This window comes from Acipenser ruthenus, chromosome 7, assembly GCF_902713425.1.
Source record: "Acipenser ruthenus chromosome 7, fAciRut3.2 maternal haplotype, whole genome shotgun sequence".
NCBI classification, from domain to species: Eukaryota; Metazoa; Chordata; class Actinopteri; order Acipenseriformes; family Acipenseridae; genus Acipenser; species Acipenser ruthenus.
The window spans coordinates 40,737,777-40,758,796 of record NC_081195.1 but is presented as its reverse complement, the minus strand read 5'-3'; positions in this window follow the sequence as shown (position 1 = coordinate 40,758,796).

Genomic DNA, 21,020 nt, shown 5'->3' with positions numbered 1-21,020 from the left:
CTTGTATGCACATAACTTAAGCACATTAAAACTTTAGTGCTGTGTGATGACATTCCTAAGGCTTTGAGTACCTCACACATATTCCAAAACTGGAGTTTACAAAGGTACTCATGGCAAGGTTCAGATCATGCTGGTAACATAAAACTAGCATGTTCAGAACACCACTTGAAATACCTGTTTTGGTAGGTGTTGCCCAGGTTTAATGCTAGCATAGGCTTTCAGACTCCCTGCTGTTTCTCAAGCCTGTTTGCAAACACCTTGCTGACGAGTGTTATTTTCTAAACCCTATGCAGGAAACAAAAGGTGCTTGATAACAAGCTGCCACCTCATTGTAATGGAGTAGCTAAGGGAGAAATATGTATGGCCCCATTTTCACCTATTCCAGCTGATAATTAACACACTCCAAGAATCCCTTGACTTTTTAAGTGATGGACAGCACAGTTTGTGCCAATTAACTAAACAAATGGTTATTCTTTCAATAACTGCAATCCTGTGGGTGAGTCCTGTCTAGGATACCTACCTCTTTATTATTATTTGTTTATTTAACAGACACTTTTATCCAAGGTGACTTACAGAGACTAGGGTGTGTGAACTATGCATCAGATTCAGAGTCACTTACAACAACGTCTCACCCGAAAGACGGAGCACAAAGAGGTCAAGTGACTTGCTCAGGGTCACACAATGAGTCAGTGGCTGAGGTGGGATTTGAATCGGGGACCTCCTGGTTACAAGCCCATTTCTTTAACCACTGGACCACACAGCCTCCATTAGCCTATACCATTATACCATTAGTCTAGTCTTGCACATTGTGTCTTTAGGTTTGAAAATAATATCCACTTAGGGGTCGTCCAAAATGTTCATGAATTACAGCATGCATATACAGCATTGCCCAATTTTCCTCACTTAGACCCTTTACTTACTAAATATCCCTGAATAAATAATTGTCTCCTCTTTAAAAATATGCTAAATATTTCAATGAGAATGACATCTCACAAGTAGAAAGTTACCCCAAAAGCAGTACAACTGAGGAGGGGGAGTTTGTTGCCAGATCAATGCACTCAATTTAGAATGGCCAATTATTTTACCCCTGATTTTCTGCCCAATTTAAAATGTCCAATTTCCTCTCACCACAGCAATTCCCCACACAGCTCAGGAGAATTTATCAAGGAGGCTGTGTGGTCCAGTAGTTAAAGAAAAGGGCTTGTAACCAGGAGGTCCCCGGTTCAAATCCCACCTCATCCACTGACTCATTGTGTGACCCTGAGCAAGTCACTTGACCTCCTTGTGTTCTGTCTTTCGGGTGAGACGTAATTGTAAGTGGCTCTGCAGCTGATGCGTAGTTCACACACCCTAGTCTCTGTAAGTCACCTTGGATAAAGGCGTCTGCTAAATAAACAAATATTCAGGAGAACTGCAAGTTCAGCAGGCGTCCTCCGATCCCACGACCGAGTCAGTTTCCTCTTTTACACCCAGGAACTCAAGAACAGATGTCAGCGAGCTACTGGCCTCTGGAGGTCGAGGGCCAGACCAGCACTGACCAGGTGCCTGGCCGGTAGGGTCCGCTGTTGTGCAGTGAGGTGAAGCACTCTCTCTGGAATTTCAAGCGAAGACCGGCAACTGAGCACAGCCAGGACATGGACCTGCGGTCCCCTAACTGTATGAATCACCCTGCACTCCACGCGGCCATGAAAATAATACTCTGGTTTTACCAGGTGAGCCACTTGGGGACCCCCTCAAGACTATATTTTCTTAACAGTTCCTATCTGCTGTGCTGCAATTCATTCGATCAACACACCAAGGTTTAAAGCCAACAAGGAAGGAATGCTTCCTGTACAAAACTCTTGTGGGAATTACATGTCTGCTTTCTTTGATTTTCTTGAATTGCTCTGCAAGTCTGCAGCATCATAGCATCAAGTATTTTTCATTCTTTTTTGTGTAACCAGAACAGACGGATCGAAATCTGTTTTAATGGATTGGAAACAGTCATTTGTATCTTTTTAGATAACAGCAAATACCAAAGTTCTGTGTTGTGGTATTCCACTTAAATGTATTTCACTTAAAATGATACAGGACAGTAATCTGTTATGGGTGGTTCAACAGCTAACATAGCCACTTCAAAGACTGCTAGTCACAGGTATGTACCTGCATTAGCCAGGATATACTGCCAAATTAAATCATCAAATTACCCAGTACCTACACATGTGGATTTCCTTGATAATGAGATGCATCATCTCTGTGGATGTGCCCTTTTGAAGCATCTTCAAAGAACCTAAACGTAGAATGTCTCAATCAAATACAAGTTACTACAAGTGCTTTCTCAAACAAGAATCTAGGTATACTAGGCATATGTTAAAGTAACTGGTCTTCCATATTATGATCGTGCCCACTGCAAATTTTAGAACAGTGTATTCATGTGTTCATGAATACACTGGTCTAAAACGCTTGGCAGTAATGCTAATGTACAGGCTAAATTGTATCCTCTACAAAAACACTTCATTTTTGTGGTGTGGTCTTTGTTTCAGGATTTTACAGAAGCCAGTAAGGAAATCACTTTGCTATAACCAGAATATTATTTTCATTGCCCCAGGGAGGTGTGAGGCTTTATAACACCTGTTTTAAAGAAATGAGTAACTTTGATGTTAAAGCTCAACAAAGAAATAGCTTGGAAGTGTTTAGGTGAGCTCTTGAATACTTCATAGATGACTGCCCCCAGCTTTGAAACTATAACTGTCCACAACACCCTCTAATGTGTGGAAGGTACAGATTACGATCGTTGCTCTGAACAAATCATCTCATGCTCAAATACGTCTTCCAGTTTTTGACCCTCCAGAGACTGCAGGACATGATATCATTACATAGAAGATGATCAGTTATAGGTTTTCTTCACAATCTAACCCGGTTCCCGGAAGTCGGCAACAATTCCTATGTGATATAATTGCCAGTGCTCAGAGTCAAGGCATTGGTGGCATTCATATTTGATTGATCATCGTTTTCCAGTGATTATATCGACGACACAAGATTACACTGCATTCTATTATTTCTATAATAATAGAATATTATTGATATCATGATGAGTCAAAGGAAAATGTCGGATATGTTTGCCTCATCAGGTGGAAAATGGAAGAAATGAAATGACAGCGAGACAGCAAGGGATTCACTTGCGGAAGAAATTATTAATATCGCTTATGCCCAGGTAAAATTATTTATACATCTATGCTCTAGTCTAAAGAAAAGGTATCATAGATTTGAAAACAAGATTTAGGCTCATGTGCAAATCTGTGCTGTGCGTTTTCAAATTTCAATTTATTTTGACCCTATTTCGATTTGATATTCTTGGAATTTCTTTAAATTCAGATGTTCTTTGAAAAAATATATATAATTATAATTTATTTTAAGAATAAGAACACAGAACATTATCTCGTTGTAAACAGGGTCCATTACTGCGCATTTTTTTTTCTCATTCATGATGCTGTTTGGGACAGAGAATGTGCAATGTTGACCCAACTTTGACCCCCCCGGAATATTTATGAAATGACGTCACTGCTGGGAAATGAATGATATGTTTACTAGATTAATTATACACTTTTTTATATAAATAAATAAATAAATAAGGAAATTAAAATAAAACATACCTTTACTACAAATAATTATATTTGCAATTTCCCAAAGATTTTTTTTTTCTATAGTAAGAAATTAACAAACTAGTTTTCTTTGAATAAACTAGTTTCTTGGAAGTTGGAAGGCTGGAAGTGCACTGAACACATTCCTAAGTGCATACCTTGTGTCTTGTGTGTTCTGGATATTTTGATAAATTTGACAAGATAAGCTAAGCAGTCTATCTTATACTGTGTATAGCTCTGCATTCCTCTCTGAGAATCAGTAAGGGTCACTCCAATACTTAATAATAATAAACTTTCTTTGCGGACCGCTTCCTTGTTAGTTTGTCCTTTACCATACTGCTTATACTGTATTTGTGGACCCTTTCAAATTAAACACAGGTGAATTATCTGCCCCACAAAAGCCACCTTTTCAGGTTGTAAAATTAAGCAGTAATGTCCAATGCAGCAGCCATTACTTGCTAATTGACCGCAATGATAGTTAGATGACCAGAGCCAAAGGTAAACATACTTATTGGATACTGATCACTTAGGATGCTTTACGTTGCCATTTAAAGTGAGTTTGAGGATATGTGTTAGATTTAGAGGTCATCTCTCCCTGTGGGATAATTAACTTTCTACTCTGATTGGCTGAGACAGACCATGTTCTTGGTATTAGTCCTCACGGTAGTTTTTTTTTAGCATTCTTGCTCATTACAAATAAGCCTTCTTGATCCTATTAGGCAATTATTAACATCCTCATGTCACTGCACTGAGGTATGACACAAGAGTGAATGTAGCTCGGACACTGACCAGAAAAGCACACAGTACATGAACACACCAAAGGTAATCACATCTCTTCAGATGACATGTTCTTATCTGATCACAAACTAAAAAAGTATATAGCTTACTCTTCCCCGGCCTCCAAATGTGGGACACAGCCTTTCAAATAGTCTGCACTCAGAATGCTTTGATAACTGTTATATTATAGGATTTTGCTAATTCAGTTGAAAATGGTGTTGCATGAGGTAAATGTGGGAACCAGATCATTTTGGCGTTTAAAATGTGGGGCGTCCTTGTATTGTAAGACCTCTAAGAGGATTTTAACTTCTGTTCAAGAAACCTAATCAGGCCACCCAAACAGGCCAAGTGCCAGCGCCCTAGTTCCCAACAATGCAAGCCGTGAAAATTCTAATGTAACAAAAATAAACCAAACAGGTTGCTACTAAACTTGTCCCAGCATTAATCCACTGCTAACAGCTTCCGTTTCTGTCATCCTCCCTGATAGCTGCCGGAGTGGAGCACATTTGCTTCTGCCTCTAGCAATTTCCTGTCCAGCTGCAGATCATGTGGCTTTTTTCTTTGCTTATATGAGTCGCAGATCATTTTAGTGCAAGCTGTCTCTTCATAGCTTATTAATCTGCTTTTATTCTTTGAGCCTGCGTAGACATTTCTGCAGTTCCACCGAACTGAACAGATGGCTTTGCCCACTATTCCCACTTAATTTGCTGGGGTTTTTTTTGGTTGTTTGTCATCCGTCTCCTCAAATGAATAATGTTTCCTGGCCTGGTGCCATCGGCCATTACCACAGAGGAGAAGACGCACATCTGAGGAGCAGGATGCCATGCTGGGTCACAGCGTGAATTCAACTTTCTGCTTTTAATTGAGCCATTTTTGAGCAACTGTGCAGTGTTAGGTGGTATTGACGATTGCAGTCCGGTTTTTGTTTGACCCATATACCATGTCCTGTCCTCCACTCAAAGTACAAAGACCATTTCTAAGATATTCATAAGTGGCATACAGATTGGAATTCTCGGATTTGAGACACACAATATCTACAGTGAGGTCAATGGAATCCTTTCTGAGCCATCGGGCTGACAAATTAAGCAAGCTGTTGGACACACTTTTTTTCTATGGCCACTGCATTAGCACTAGAACCGGATTCACTAATAAAGCTAAGGGGTCCACAAAACCACCCACAATGGCAATTTGTAATGTGAGCGATTCTCCATCAACCCCAGCTATGAATTCCTTCTCCTGCTGTGATTGTAGGCTGAGATTATGCTCTGCTGAGCACCCATTAATATGCATAGCCTCACTAATGAGGTGGAACTCACCCAGGTGACATGTCACAGGCACCCCAGAATTGCCATTTTTGTGATGCTTCTTCAAGATGATTTGTTGAACTGTTTGTTTACCTAAACTGTACTTATTTGTTGCTGACAATTTTATAGTCAATTGTTTTAGATAAAAGAAGCAGTGCTTTAATTATTAACCCAATAATAATAATAATAATAATAATAATAATAATAATAATAATAATAATAATAATAATCATCTTAGCTTTTTGCAAGTGGGTCCAGTAAGTGGAAGTGAGTTATGGGAATTAAACATTTATGAAATTACAGTTGTTTTTGCAAGGTTGATTCAGAATCTTGATGTAAAACTAAGGGACAGGTTTTCAAAACCTTTGCTCCTATGAAAACAAACAAAAACAGAACAAGGAATCAAGGACATATTATAATCCAACAATCTGAAAATATTTCTCTTTGAAAATATTCCCTTAAGTCAAGTAGACTTGTATTATTATTAATTGCCAGTAAAATGTATGATTGTGTGTTTGAGGATATGGGAAAAAATAAATATTCATGACAAAAATGGGACTGAAAATCTTATGTAATATATGGAAAATCAATTCTGAGCAACAAAACACCCCTGGACCAAATCCACATTTGCACTATTTTGATGCTGAGTTTATTTATGCACTCAATATATCAACTTTGAGATATATATATATATATACATCAATGTTTAATATATATGGATTGATATTTGATATATATACATCAATGTTTGATATATATGGATTGATATTTTTTATATATATATATATATATATATATACATCAATGTTTGATTTATATGGATTGATATTTGATATATATACATCAATGTCTGATATATATGGATTGTTATTTTATACATATACAATCAATCTTGCTTCAATCCTTTCTCCTCTCCTTTGTTTTGTCTTGTTTCCCTGTTCCGAATTGTACAAATAGGTGTAATTGACTGTATATGCTATTAGAAGGATAGAAGACAGACACACTGAGGGGTTGTCCATTTCTTTAAGGTGCTGTTTCTGTGATGTGTCAGTGTCATGCCTTACTTCCTTTGGGCCAAATTCCTTCACCTGCTGTGCTCGTAGACTATGGTTTGCACCCATCAACATGCAGAGCTTAACTAATGAGGTGAAATTGACTCGAGTGACTTGTTTCTCAGACCTCAATGTCTTCCTGTCAAAAAGGCATGCACACACATTGGGATCTACAGAAATGTTTTTGTAGGATTTATGTTGTATTAAACATGCCATGAAACTTTTTATTAACAGGGCAGGGCAATGATAAACCGAAAATACTTTTTTTTTCTGTTAACCCAACTGTATACCAGTAGCAGTTCCTGACTTTAATAAGTGGGGATTCTAAACAGCAAAACCTGCTTGTATTGCTTTATATATAATGTGTGTACTTTGTATTATATGTAATAAACACTGCATGTTTCAAAAGATACTTTGTAATTTAATAAGAAATGTAATACAGTAATATAGTATAAGCAGCACATAAGGCAAGCAACTGAATATAACAAAAACATTGTGGACTTACTTGATTGATTAATCCTGAGTGATGTTATATATAGAAAAAATATTTTTACAGCCTGTGGAAGATTTTTAAAATCACTGTAGCCCACAGAAATCCATGGGGAAGATGGCCGATTTGAAAAATCTAACTGAGAATACTCACAGTAAACCATTTTGTTTTTTCGTACCATGAGCAATTAAAAACGCAATTTTGTTTTGGTCCTCTCTGTTGAAGAAGGTCCAATTTAGGCTTTGGACGACCTTTATGCTTATTTTTTATTCTTATATTTTCCTCAATTGAAAGCGAGAAAAATCGCGTATGAATTAAAAAAAATGAACAACGTTATAAAAAATATACTATACGGAAATCGAAGCTTCAGGGAGTAGCCACACGTGACCCGTAACCTGCCTGGCAACAGACATGTCAAGATTAAGTCTAATTCTGAGTGGTGGAGGCTAGCCGCAAGCTTGAATTGTGTAGCCAATACAAATACAGTAAAATTTGACAGACAGAGGGTGATTGCAGGTGGAATACACACAGAATCCCACCCATTTTGAGGCTACATTAAAATTGCACGTAGGCTTAGCCTCCGTAGCCTCTTATGACGAGCCGCCACTGCTGTATACCTAACCTAAACCCTAATAACAAAGTATTATCACAAAAGAGATGCGTGTATGTGTTATTACCACTTAATTAATGGTGCTGAAATTCACAATTACCAATGTCATCAACATCCATCTATATTTAGTCTTAGAATACTGTAATGTAATTGGTCATATATAAAATAGAAAAAATCTTCAGAGCTTTAAAAAGGATAATTCATAAAGTAAGGGGGACATACATGCATTTTTCTCTCTGCAGTCCCCCATTACACTTGCTCCAGTGGTTGCTCCATGTGGTTGGATATGTTGGTAAAAAAAATAACACATTTTTGAATTACCAATTTGCTTTAAACATGGAAAAGTTAGGCTGCAAAGTGCACATGGTGCTATGCAGCCAAACTATTGCTGAGCTGGAGTGGAAGATTATCCCTGACCTACTCCTAATTGGCTTCAATTTGTTTGCTCCCTTGAATGAGCTTTGTGGACGCAGTTTCCAAAGTGATAATGATGTGAATGTGGCTGTGGTAGCAGTTAACTGGATAGATTTCTTCACTACCAACATTTGTATACTGTATACTTTTGCATATCTGCAAATAATATTACATTCAAAAAATTCAAAGAAACTTGGCACATTCATTGGGCTTTAGTGAATGGCTTCAAGTACCGGTATCCATTTACTTCTATTTGGGCCAGAGGCTTGATATCTTCTTTTTGCTTTGCTGTTGAGAGCACTAATTCAAGCTGGCCTCATTCATATTGTGTTGAATTAACTAAGCTTTTGTTCACTTCTGTTCAAACTGTAGCCCAGCAATCTAACCACTGGTGAGCTAGTCACACCTATAATATATCTCAATACACACAGGGGTGAATATTGGAGTAGAGATGCACATTTCTAAAAATACCCATTGTCTAAGCCTGTTAAGCACAGGTTCTATGGAGCAGTTGCCTTGTCTCACAAAAGTATGATTATATTACTCATTCAAAACTGGCTCAAAATTCCACCTCTTCTTGCATCGTACCCATTTGTTAATCCCAGTGTTAATCTTGTTCGTTCTGTCTGGTATATTGTGTTAGGTTGTTATGATAACTTTCAAATAATACACAAAGCAAAGCGTATATCCTCATAAATGCTAGATTACATATTAATTTAACATATCTATCTATCTATCTATCTAAAGGTAGTATTTCATGTAAATCTGTGTATGGAATACCAGAGATTATTGGATGTGCTGGTTGGGTGATAAGGCTTTCCTTGTTAGTTCTGTTAATTGACTGTGTGTTTCTAACTTTTTTTAGTAGCTTAATTCTAGTTCCACAAAACCCCACAACATTTTTAACAATAACCTAATTCATAAATTACTGCTGGTTGGTATAAACTACTTTAGCTTTAATATGCAAGGAAAACAATAAAACTCTTTGCAAATCGGGCAATCAGATTCCAAACATACTTTTGCCATTTTTTGTCTCACGGTTCTCAGAACACTTCTCAGACTCTTACTCTTAAGCTGTTTAAAACTGTGCTGAAAAAAAATCTAAAGTATGGCATTGTTTTAAATAACAGGCCAGGTTACACTGGAGACTATATTACTGTATAAAAGTACTGTTTATAATGTGAATGGTCTATTCAGCATTTAAAGGCATACCATCAGATTTTGACACAGAATGTCAGAGAGAGGGCTTTTTATATTTGGTGACCATAAGCCTAGAAACCAGTACAACAAAAAGTAGTGTGTTCTACATCGTAAGCACTAAAATAAACAAGGTCATGACCACTATTTGCGGTTTGCTGTAGAAAGCACAGCAGTCTTTGTTCTGAATATGTTAAGTAAGCATAACATTTAAAGAGACATTAAAGGGCTACTGTTAGCACCTCCAGTGATGTGGCACATGTTATTCAAAGTAAGCCTGAGAAAAGTAAATCATCAGCAGAAAATACATAATGGGATATTAAGCAAAACTCACATAGGCCCAAAAACGTTTTAATTGGTGTTATTCATTGATTAAAGGGTACATAATGACCTTTTTATTTATTGTGTTACATGTGAACAAAACTACTGGTCTTGACTAAAAGGTTAGAGACTAATTTACGACAACCAAACTAAGCAAAATCCAAATCTGCATAAGGCACAAGAGTAAAGCAAAGGTATGTAATGCTCAGGTTAATATCAATTAAAATAGAGATGTTTTGTAGTTGCTTGGCTTTAAATGACTTTTGTTGTATACAGTATTAGTACACCAGTATATATAAAAAAAAATATACAGAGTTGTATCCCAACAGTGTTAAACACAAAGCAGAGGTTCAAAGCCAGGATCTTGTGGCTCAGTCCAAGCCCCAGGGTCCCTTTATGAATTACTTTCTACACCAGCCCAGTCATGACGATTCAGGCGCAGCGAGAGCCATTGTCTTTTTTTTTTTTAGAATGACAAAAGGTAAGCCAGGATTTTGTTTCTAATTTTGTCCCCTCCCCCAAAACAGCAGAGAGGCTCTGACTGAAACAGGATCTGCTTCACAGCACCTCACAAACACTGTTGCTAAGCAAATACCAAAAAGCATAACGACAGTTGGTTCACATAAATCTAGAGACGCTTCCTACCCCGGAATGAATGAACGAATGCTTGCATTTATGAATGAAGGAACCAATGAATGAATAACATCAGCTCAGCACTGTAAGCTTGCTCGTGTGATTAGAGCAACTCACAGAAAGGACATCACTGTATCTCTACCTATATATATTATATTAATAAACATAGCTTTTATTTTTTTTACACAATTTAGTTAAATAAATTATTCTGTCTTAAAGTTAAGAATGAGCCAGAGTGTATTCTTGGGGGTGTGAGGGAGGGTTGGGGTATAATCTAGGGCATCAGGTTCAGGGAAATGATTGAAAAAAAAAATCTATTCTATTCATAAACATTTCTTAATTTCATTGGTAAATTAGAGAGAAGGTATTTAGTGTAGTGTATATTAAATAAGCATATCTATATCTGCAATTTTTGTTGTCGTCCTGATAACAGTCTGATTTATTCATCCAAATACAGTGTAAATATGCTTTTGTAATAGCGATTCTGCCTTTTTTATTATTACTTTTTAGTCATGCTCCAAATATACTGTCAGTTGACTATTGGGGGGTCATACAGTATAGGATACAGGCAAAGGTTAGTCACTAGATTTAAAAACAAACAAATAACAAAGTGTGTTGTGGTCACGCCATTAAAAAGTCAAGCACAGTCTCTCAGCTTGAACTAAGTAACCTCTGCCTCTAGTAACAATTCAACACGCCTTGTAAGCGAATGGCTGTTGCATTAAGGAAGTCCATTAACAAGCCAGAGCCTTCCGGATGCAAGGTAAAAGCTTATTAATACTGTCTGAAGGCAGGAACTCAGGAGGTAGCTTTGGAACCTGTCAAGGGGCTTTAAATATTTTAGTGCCTCTAACATGTATTTATTCTCAAAATCATTTACAACAAATTATTTTCCTCCGTGTGGGAATTACAGTTCCTTTTATTTAATCTTTTGTACAGCTCATTACAAATAAAGTACCACGCAAACACAATATTAACAAGAATGAAAAAGTCACTGGGTGCCAATGCATTTCACTGCAACTGTGCTGCATTTCACTGCAGTTGAATTCCAGCTCATTTCCAGCTCATTCACCTTCATTCATTTACATATCTGCAGTTGAACTTGTGCCCCTGTATGGCAACGGTGCTGGTGTCAGAGAAATTGCCATTGAGATTTTTTGTTTTTTATTTTTTACTTACTTTTCAGCACTCTAACCCCAAATTGTTGATTTCAGTCAAAGGAGGTTACCTGTGTTCTAAAAATAAATGAAATTATAGTCTTGGATTTTCTGACCATTTGAAAAAAAGTGCAGCTTAACTAAAAAAGTGCACTAAATTGGAAGAAATATCTGTGGAGTGAAGTTGAGTACAACTGAATGTAATTATAGTAATCTGGAGGTTCAGCTTTAATACAGTTAAAGTGCACTTTATCATCAGTCTGACGACACAGGTCTCAGTTTAATGCTTTTAAACTTTTGCTGATTTTATATCACCTCTCTGTTTTATTCTGTGCGATTGAATCTTCTGAGGAACTAAGCCTTTTATCACAACTTCCTCAGCTCCCTCATAATGAAGGGTGCTGCAAGAGATAATTATATTTATATCTTTTGATCCATTACTGTTTAAAGTACTTCACGCTACTGACCAACAAGATTGCACCTTTTGTTAACCTTTATTAAAAAAACATTTGCATAACAATTGTAGCTTTCGCTGAAGTATTCATCAACTACACATTAAGGTCTGCCTGTTAAAAATCTATACTCAACTAATTATTTTTTTCTTTAATTTGTAAACTTTTGCCACAAGGTCTTCTTTAGTTTGGAAGAATACACTACCTGATCAAATCAAATCAACCACTAGCCTCAGGTCATTAAAAAAAAAAAAAGCCCTTTTGGGCTGCTTGATACGACCTATATGGGGTATTGGAGTTGATTTTACAAACTGTTGCTGTCTTTTTCTCAGTGTACCCCTGGACAGTCCCGTGGAAGAGAACTTGCTCTTGGCTTGGCTTAAAATTGGTCAATCTCAGACATACTGGTATTGCATTTCTACCTCGACACAAAGTACTGAGCACACAGACAGATCATTCATAGTATAATTATACATTGTTACTGAACATTATGCAAATGGTATTGAGTTGCTAAAAACTAAAATGTGTAATTTTGTTCTTAAATGGATTGCATAATCTGTAACTTTTAGTGGAGATTTGTATGGAGACAAATAAATGAATGTGGTCATTAGGTCATGGTATGGAATGTTCCACATGGTGATTTTCGTACAATGTTTACAAAACATTTAACATGGATATCACCCACTGAGACAAAAAAAATCTTGTTTTTATTGAGGCACAGGATGTCCTATTCCATTAAATGTAAATTAAAATGTCCATTATCTTCTGATGGAGTATACCTAATTCATTCTAAACATCAGAACAAATATGCCTATGTGCTTTTGATATAGAACATACTGTAAGAAGAAACGACTGTGGTAAGGAATCTCATAGATGGGTCAAAATTCATTTATCCCTGGTGCTGTCTCTCAAACAAGTGACCCTAAGATGCAGGGGCATAATATGCCAACTATGGTGGAATGGGATATTTGTGATACTTTCCAGCGACATGCTGTTTCCTGTCCCCTGTCACCATGGAATGCAGTCTGACTGTGACATTCTAAACTGACCAGCACCTGTCCCCTATCAGAATCCCAACCTTGTCCCTATAAAGACTGGCATGAAGGTCCATTGACCCCTAGTTCAACCCTCCAGTTCTAAAACTAGGTGGGCTTGATAACAATATTAAGGGCCACATCATTATTGTTTCCTCAATATATTATTAACTTGGGGCCTAAAGGGTAAATTAACATTCTTGTCTTTAATTGCATGCTATAGTCCAGCAGTTAAAAAGGCCCTAGCTCTGCATGTCCCTGGATACAATGTATGTTAATACATGGTATCCAAAGTTTTGATTTTTCAGTATGTGGTTAAGTGGTTTTAAAGATTTTGCCTATCGTCATATTTGATCCACCCTCCCATTCGCTCCTTGCCACACTGTTTTTGCTACTCTGCTATTCTCTTCCAAAATGACTTAAAGAGACATTAGCAACAGATTATATCTCAGAAGTTTTTTTTTTTTTTTTTTTTTTACATAGCATTCTTTAGAAAACAAATAAGTTTATATTGCATTAAGCCCATTGTGCTTTTGTGTAATAATGCCTGCTACATAATATTGTGGAATATAATAGTGCCACTCCCTTGTTATGATTTCCAGTATTTGAGTACTGTATACATATTCTCTTCAATTCAGTTCTACAAGATTGCTCATTCCAAATCTGCACCTGCCCGTGTTGTATCTTCATCTTTGTCTTCCTTGCATGTTTTTAAACTGTACTTGTAAAGTCAAAATGGATAACATTTTCTTTTTTTTGGAAAAATTCCAAATAACATAAGACACGGTATTTCTCCTTTAATTAAGCATTACATTTGTTTTTACCTCTGTGTACATTGCATATTTTTGCTGCTGTGTGGTTCTGTCACTGGAATTTACAAGACTCACCTTCACGTGCAACAGGTTGGTAGCAGGTTTCTTTCAGCTACATAACCAGAGCAGTTACTAAAGAGAACTTAAATTACCCTCACTAAGCTGAAATGGAAGATAGTGAAGTTATCTAAAAAGAGTCATCAGAAATCACAAGACACTGCATTTCTGAATGCAGGGGGGGATTATTCCAAAAGCAAGTAAGGTATGACATGGACAAACAAAGTACAACCTAACCCATAGTTGAGAATAGGAACAAGGAGTCCATTCTCTTTGCTCATCAAATTCTTCTCCCTAAGAAAATGTCAAGAAGAGGATATTAAGTGCTGACTCTGAGAATACTTTTTTAATGATGGGAACACCTGTGCAATGACACCATAGGACCTCTGTGTGACCTGAGTTATATAACCTTCCACTAACACCCTCCACACCGAGTAGGTGGAAATTACCCTATGAACAACAAGTGCAGTTAACTGCCATAAAGCAAAACTACACAACAACAAAAGCATTTACATGATCAGACAAACAATTGCAGGATGTATTTAGACAGTGGTTTTATTGCAGTTAAACTGTACTCACACTGCGCCCTGATATTTTTGCCCCATTGGAACGGACTGTAATCTTTTAAGTCTTTCAGTTATAGGATTTGAATTGACCTAGATGTAAAAGTCAATCATAGACTTTATAACAGTGTTACAGTGTATGTAGCCAAATCACCCTATCTTGCATATCATTTTGTCTTGTATACTCAGTTTTATATGGCTACTAGTGCCACTTCATCTTTCTGTTACTCATTTACTTTTTTTTCTAAGAGGTAATATATATTTTCTTCACATTTTCCATTAGCATTGCAGTATTTTTTAAAATGTGCTCACCGGAAATTAGTATTTCTCTTATATGTCAGAGCTACAGTACTGTGGAAAAGTTTTAAGCAGGTGTGAAAAAATACTGTAAAGTAAGAATGCTTTCAAAAATAGACATGTTAATAGATTATATTTATCAATTAACTAAATGCAAAGTGAGTGAACAGAAGACAAATCTAAATCAAATCCATATTTGGTGTGACCACCCTTTGCCTTCAAAACAGCATCAATTCTTCTAGGTACACTTGCACAAAGTCAGGGATTTTGTAGGCATATAGTCAGGTGTATGATTAAACAATTATACCAAACAGGTGCTAATGATCATCAATTCAATATGTAGGTTGAAACACAATCATTAACTGAAACAGAAACAGCTGTGTAGGAGGAATAAAACTGGGTGAGGAACAACCAAACTCAGCTAACAAGGTGAGGTTGCTGAAGACAGTTTACTGTCAAAAGTCATACACCATGGCAAGACTGAGCACAGCAACAATACACAAGGTAGTTATACTGCATCAGCAAGGTCTCTCCCAGGCAGAAATTTCAAGGCAGACAGGGGTTTCCAGATGTGCTGTCCAAGCTCTTTTGAAGAAGCACAAAGAAACGGGCAACGTTGAGGACCGTAGACGCAGTGGTTGGCCAAGGAAACTTACTGCAGCAGATGAAAGACACATCATGCTTACTTCCCTTCGCAATCGGAAGATGTCCAGCAGTGCCATCAGCTCAGAATTGGCAGAAAACAGTGGGACCCTGGTACACCCATCTACTGTCTGGAGAAGTCTGGTCAGAAGTGGCCTTCGTGGAAGACTTGCGGCCAAAAAGCCATACCTCCGATGTGGAAACAAGGCCAAGCGACTCAACTATGCACGAAAACACAGGAACTGGGGTGGAGAAAAATGGCAGCAGGTGAAGCATGGTGGAGGTTCCTTGCAAGTTTGGGGCTGCATTTCTGCAAATGGAGTTGGGGATTTGGTCAGAATTAATGGTCTCCTCAATGCTGAGAAGTACAGGCAGATACTTATCCATCATGCAATACCATCAGGGAGGCATCTGATTGGCCCCAAATTTATTCTGCAGCATGACAATGACCCCAAACATACAGCGAAAGTCATTAAGAACTATCTTCAGCGTAAAGAAGAACAAGGAGTCCTGGAAGTGATGGTATGGCCCCCACAGAGCCCTGATCTCAACATCATCGAGTCTGTCTGGGATTACATGAAGAGAGAGAAGCAACTGAGGCTGCCTAAATCCACAGAAGAACTGTGGTTAGTTCTCCAAGATGTTTGGGCCAACCTACCTGCCGAGTTCCTTCAAACACTGTGTGCAAGTGTACCTAGAAGAATTGATGCTGTTTTGAAGGCAAAGGGTGGTCACACCAAATATTGATTTGATGTAGATTTTTCTTCTGTTCACTCACTTTGCATTTTGTTAATTGATAAATATAAACTATTAACATGTCTATTTTTGAAAGCATTCTTACTTTACAGCATTTTTTCACACCTGCCTAAAACTTTTGCACAGCAGTGTACATCAAACTCATAAGCTGGTCCCTTAATCACAAAGCAAAACAGTGTTATTATAACTGAAGCATATTGTGTCTCTCATTTGTCACAATTTGCTTCAGTGGCACACTAAAAAAGGAGTGTCTGTCTTAGTGAGAAATTTGATAAGCAAATAAGAAGCTAGCAACCACCAGGCCAAGTTTGGTTTCTGAAAAGTTGAGAGAATTAAAATCGTTCTCATTCGAAGAGTGTTCTGCTTCCAGAATGTGACAGCAGGCCCTCGGTCATTACAAAGCCTGGGGCCCAAGTAATGGGTGATTTTGGGCTGGCCTTGCTAATGGATAGGCTGTGTTTTTTGGCTTTGAATGGCAGATTTCATGGTGTCTTGGGGCGACAGTGCGTTTTGCCGTGAAGGGAAGGAACATGTAGAGCGTGAATAGGGCAGGCAGCCTAGCAGGGTTTGCTATTGAAAGGTGTGACATGGTGGAGGAATGGTGAAGGATTAAGCTAACAAAAGAGGGTAATAATACTTTTATCCCCCCTCCCTTCCCCTCACTATGGGTTAAAAAGACAAAAGGATGGCTCTGCTTCCATAAAACAGAAGGCGGGGGTGGCGACACTTCGTGAAACCTAAACATGAAGTGGTCATTAAAGAAGGTCAGAAGTTTCTGAAGGATGTGTGAATTTTAGACAGTCACCTCTTCACCTTTGAAAACACTAGTGGCCATGCATGGGTCAATAGGTCATCTCCAGGAATCCAAACAAGAAAAAAAGGCCTCTGCTTATCCCAGAGTCTTGTGATAAGCCCTTGTAACGTGGGCTTACAGGCCCAATGCATTTCATTGACGCATAAGAGCTCTGAAATCTTTGAAGTGGGTCACAGCCAAAATGCTCTTAGCTTTGAGCTCCTTTTTCTATCCTTAAATCTATCTCCTTGTGTGGTCTGACACTTCAGAAATGTATGAATGGTATTACATTTGGACACATGACAACATCTATATATTTACAATACAATTGTATCTATTTATCTATTAAAATATATAGTAAGTGTATTTTTGCATCTAGACTTCCTTCTGTAACAGAGTATTTGATATGACCTTGTGACAGGCTGGCTGCAGGGAGGAACTCAGACCAGAGAGAGAAACACACAGACAGACGGTGGTTATGAGAAACTGAGTGCAAATGGTAGCACTCAGCGTTTATTAACAAAGTAAAAGGTTTAAACAGAACACAAAACAGGAAACGGCACTTCACGCCAAAATAAAGAGACAAACAAAACAGACTATACAGTAAACAGACAGTGCACGGACAGACACACAAACAAACACGGTGAGTTTTAAATAAACAAGTATCGTGCTGGTCCTACCAGCACGTAATAGCAATTGTTATCTTTTTATTTAACTAGTTCTCCTCCTCCTCCTCCTCCTCCTCCTCCTCCTCTCTCTCCCGTTCACTACTCACCGAACACCCAACCCCGAGTGAGTCAAACGTGCATCTATATATACTGTCGTGCTGGGATTCAATTACTAATTAATTGTTCACTTGAATCCCAGCATGTGAATTAATTACGTGCAACCTCGTACTCACATATTAAATACTTTAAATGCACGTGAAGTGATGTGCAATCCCGTGCCTAAATACAATTATACATTTTAAATAACTTGTGCTGCACACACCCATTTATATCCCATGCAGCCATCTCTATACACCAACATTAACACACGCACGCAACATACAACACAGAAACGCACACAAGGGCAGGGCACATTGCCACAGACCTTTATACTCCACCTAATTGGGGCAGAATTCTTCTGTGATAGCCTTGTACCTGCCAGACACAGCCGGAACAATGCTTGCAGACAATAATTCCCTTTGCTTTTTAAATAATAAAAACTATTTTAAAATAAACAACTTGTTCTGAGTTGTTTTCAAGTATAAGGAGTTAATAATAATTTGATGTCACATACTGTTGAGAATAGTAAAGTTAATAAAGCAATAGTGCCTTTGGCTCAGGATGCATGACTCCAGTTGCAGTCAACTACCACATGGTAGTTGATAGTCGCTATTAAAAAATGATTATCATCATTATTTTCTTTTAAACAGCCCTTTAAAACTTAGATTTACCTTGAACTTGTAATGATTCTTTGGTTACCCTTCCACTGAGAAAAGGCCAGAACATATTCATAAAGGATCACATACATAATGAAAGAAAAAAGCAAATAACTTTATTAAATAAAAAACTTTTTGCTTGAAAGAAAAAAGCAAATAACTTTATTAAATAAAAAACTTTTTGCTTGTCAGAGTTACTTATAGTTTAACTGCCAGGTACTTCCATACCCAAGCCATATATCTGAGTGGAGCAATCTTAGCTCCAGTCGAGCTGATAGGTCATGACTGGGTGATTCGAAGGTTGCAGGTACAGGACTGGTTGCTTTCGTTGGTTAATGATTGGCTGGTTTTGGTGGATAACAAAATACATTTGGAACAATTGTGTTCCTGTTTAGAATTTACTGTCCAATAGATGTGAACTGAGCTTTCATTATGGGAAGTAAAAATGAGAAAGCTGGTGTCAGAGAATATATGCAAACACTGCTCACATTTACTAGCATTATGCATCAACAATTTACATAAAAATAGGATAAATAACAAACATGTATGTAGGGGGGAACAAATGTTCGCTGGTGAGAACAAATATTTGTTCTCCAGGGGGTACAAATATTCAGGAGAACCAATATTCGTTTACACTGGTACTTGTGTGGATTGATTTTAAATTTGATTCACAGTTGATGCTGTGATTTAGCAGTGGACATCTACCTTATGATAAAAGCCTGCTAGAACTGGAAGCTGATGGTACTGAATCATTTTCTAATTTTGCATATACGTATATATATATATATATATATATATATATATATATATATATATATATATATATATATATATACACACACAGTATATATTATAATTATGATATTCATATAGCAAACATATATTTTCATTTCAAAACTTGATACCTGGTACTACTAATATGATTTTAGACTGTCTTGTACTTCCGGGGTTATTTCACCTTGAGAGTGAAATTGTCCCCACCCCTGGCTTCTTTCCTGGCAATAACCAATCAGCTGCTTACCCTACTCACTGACATACTTTCAGCCAGTAAAATGTTTTGACCCAGAAGGCACTGCTGAGGTGAAATGACCCAGGGAGTGCAAATGCAAACAGATAACACAAGAATAAGGCATAGAAACTGATAGCTTCCTTTAACCTAAAGTAGACCCAGAAATCATGTTTTAAAATAAAATACATGTGTGCTATAACATGTGTTTATTTTAAATCTGCACATTGGAGACCTATGTAGCTATTGGAAGTGCTAAATGGTTAGGCTTTATGAAATTATTTTGTCAGCTACAATTACTTTAAAGAAGTATCATTTATCAGAGCAGTTTGGATTTTCCCTGGATTTTGAAAAAAAAACAACAAAAAAAACATGGCCATGGTTTATACTGTGTGGACCGAAAATGCCCTTTGACAAATCAGTTTCCTACAAGGGGCATATTATTTGCATCATAACAGCACTGAAGACATGCAACAGCTGAGTTCAGGAAAGGTGACAGACTCTGTAGTTTGTTGTGATAGGAAGTGTCTGTTGCCAGTCTTTTTATCTTAAGGGACCTAAAGGTCAGGAAAGAGGCAGGTCAACTCTTCCAAAGTGGGATACTCTTGGGATACACACGGGCTGGACAAACAAATTCCCCCAAGTGTCTGATTATGTTTTTATGAAAAACAGAAGTACATGAAATAGATTGTGCATTATGTTTTATTCACAATGGGAAAGGCAGTAGATCTGACAGACTAATAGGCTGACAGTAGAGACTGGGTTGGCAGGTACTTCCATACCCAAGACTAAACAAATTACTGCTGTTCTATGTTATTCAAAGGTGATGACTCTGTGGGCCATTCTGTACAATATGTCCTCTGTAATTCCCACAAGGAAATTGTAGATGGTAATCATCAGGAATGGTCATGTATCCCTTCAGAATAATTTAGACAATTGCTAAATTGTCATTAATCAATTCTCCTGGCAGCCCATGATGACCCTTTGCCCCATTGTCAGTGTTATTGAAGGTGTTTCTACTTAAGTAACTTATTAAAAACGACATATGCTTAACACATTTTAAGCAAATTATATAAATATCCCTTTTAATGTATAGCTTTGCTGATGAGTGAAAAACAGACGCATCAACATTTCTAATATCATTTAACTGTTAACTATGTCTGACTTTTCTAACACAGCACGTGGTTCCAACAACTAGGCCCTACTGCAAGCAAGATGTGGCATTTTATAAAATGTTAAACTGGTGAAACTAATGAAAGCAAGACAGAACTGAGGAGAACAGTCTCCCAAGGATCTGCAGCAGAGCACACACGAAATAAGAGCTTCAGTTGCGGTTACTATCATGAGCAAGCTCATGTAGGACACAGCTTATAAGAAAGACAACATTGAAATCTGCTCAACAGATTTGGAGGTAAATAATCTTTAATTTACCAGTAAAGATGTGTGCATTTGATATTATGGAGGGCTCACATGCTTATTTACTAAAAGGCTACCTCGTCCCCAGGCTTGGGGCCAGGAAGAGACATTCGAGGAGGACTGGCCAGAACTTTGGGGTCAACCTCTTCTTTCACAAGTGTATTGGGATCTTTCACATCTGCAAAGCAAACCAA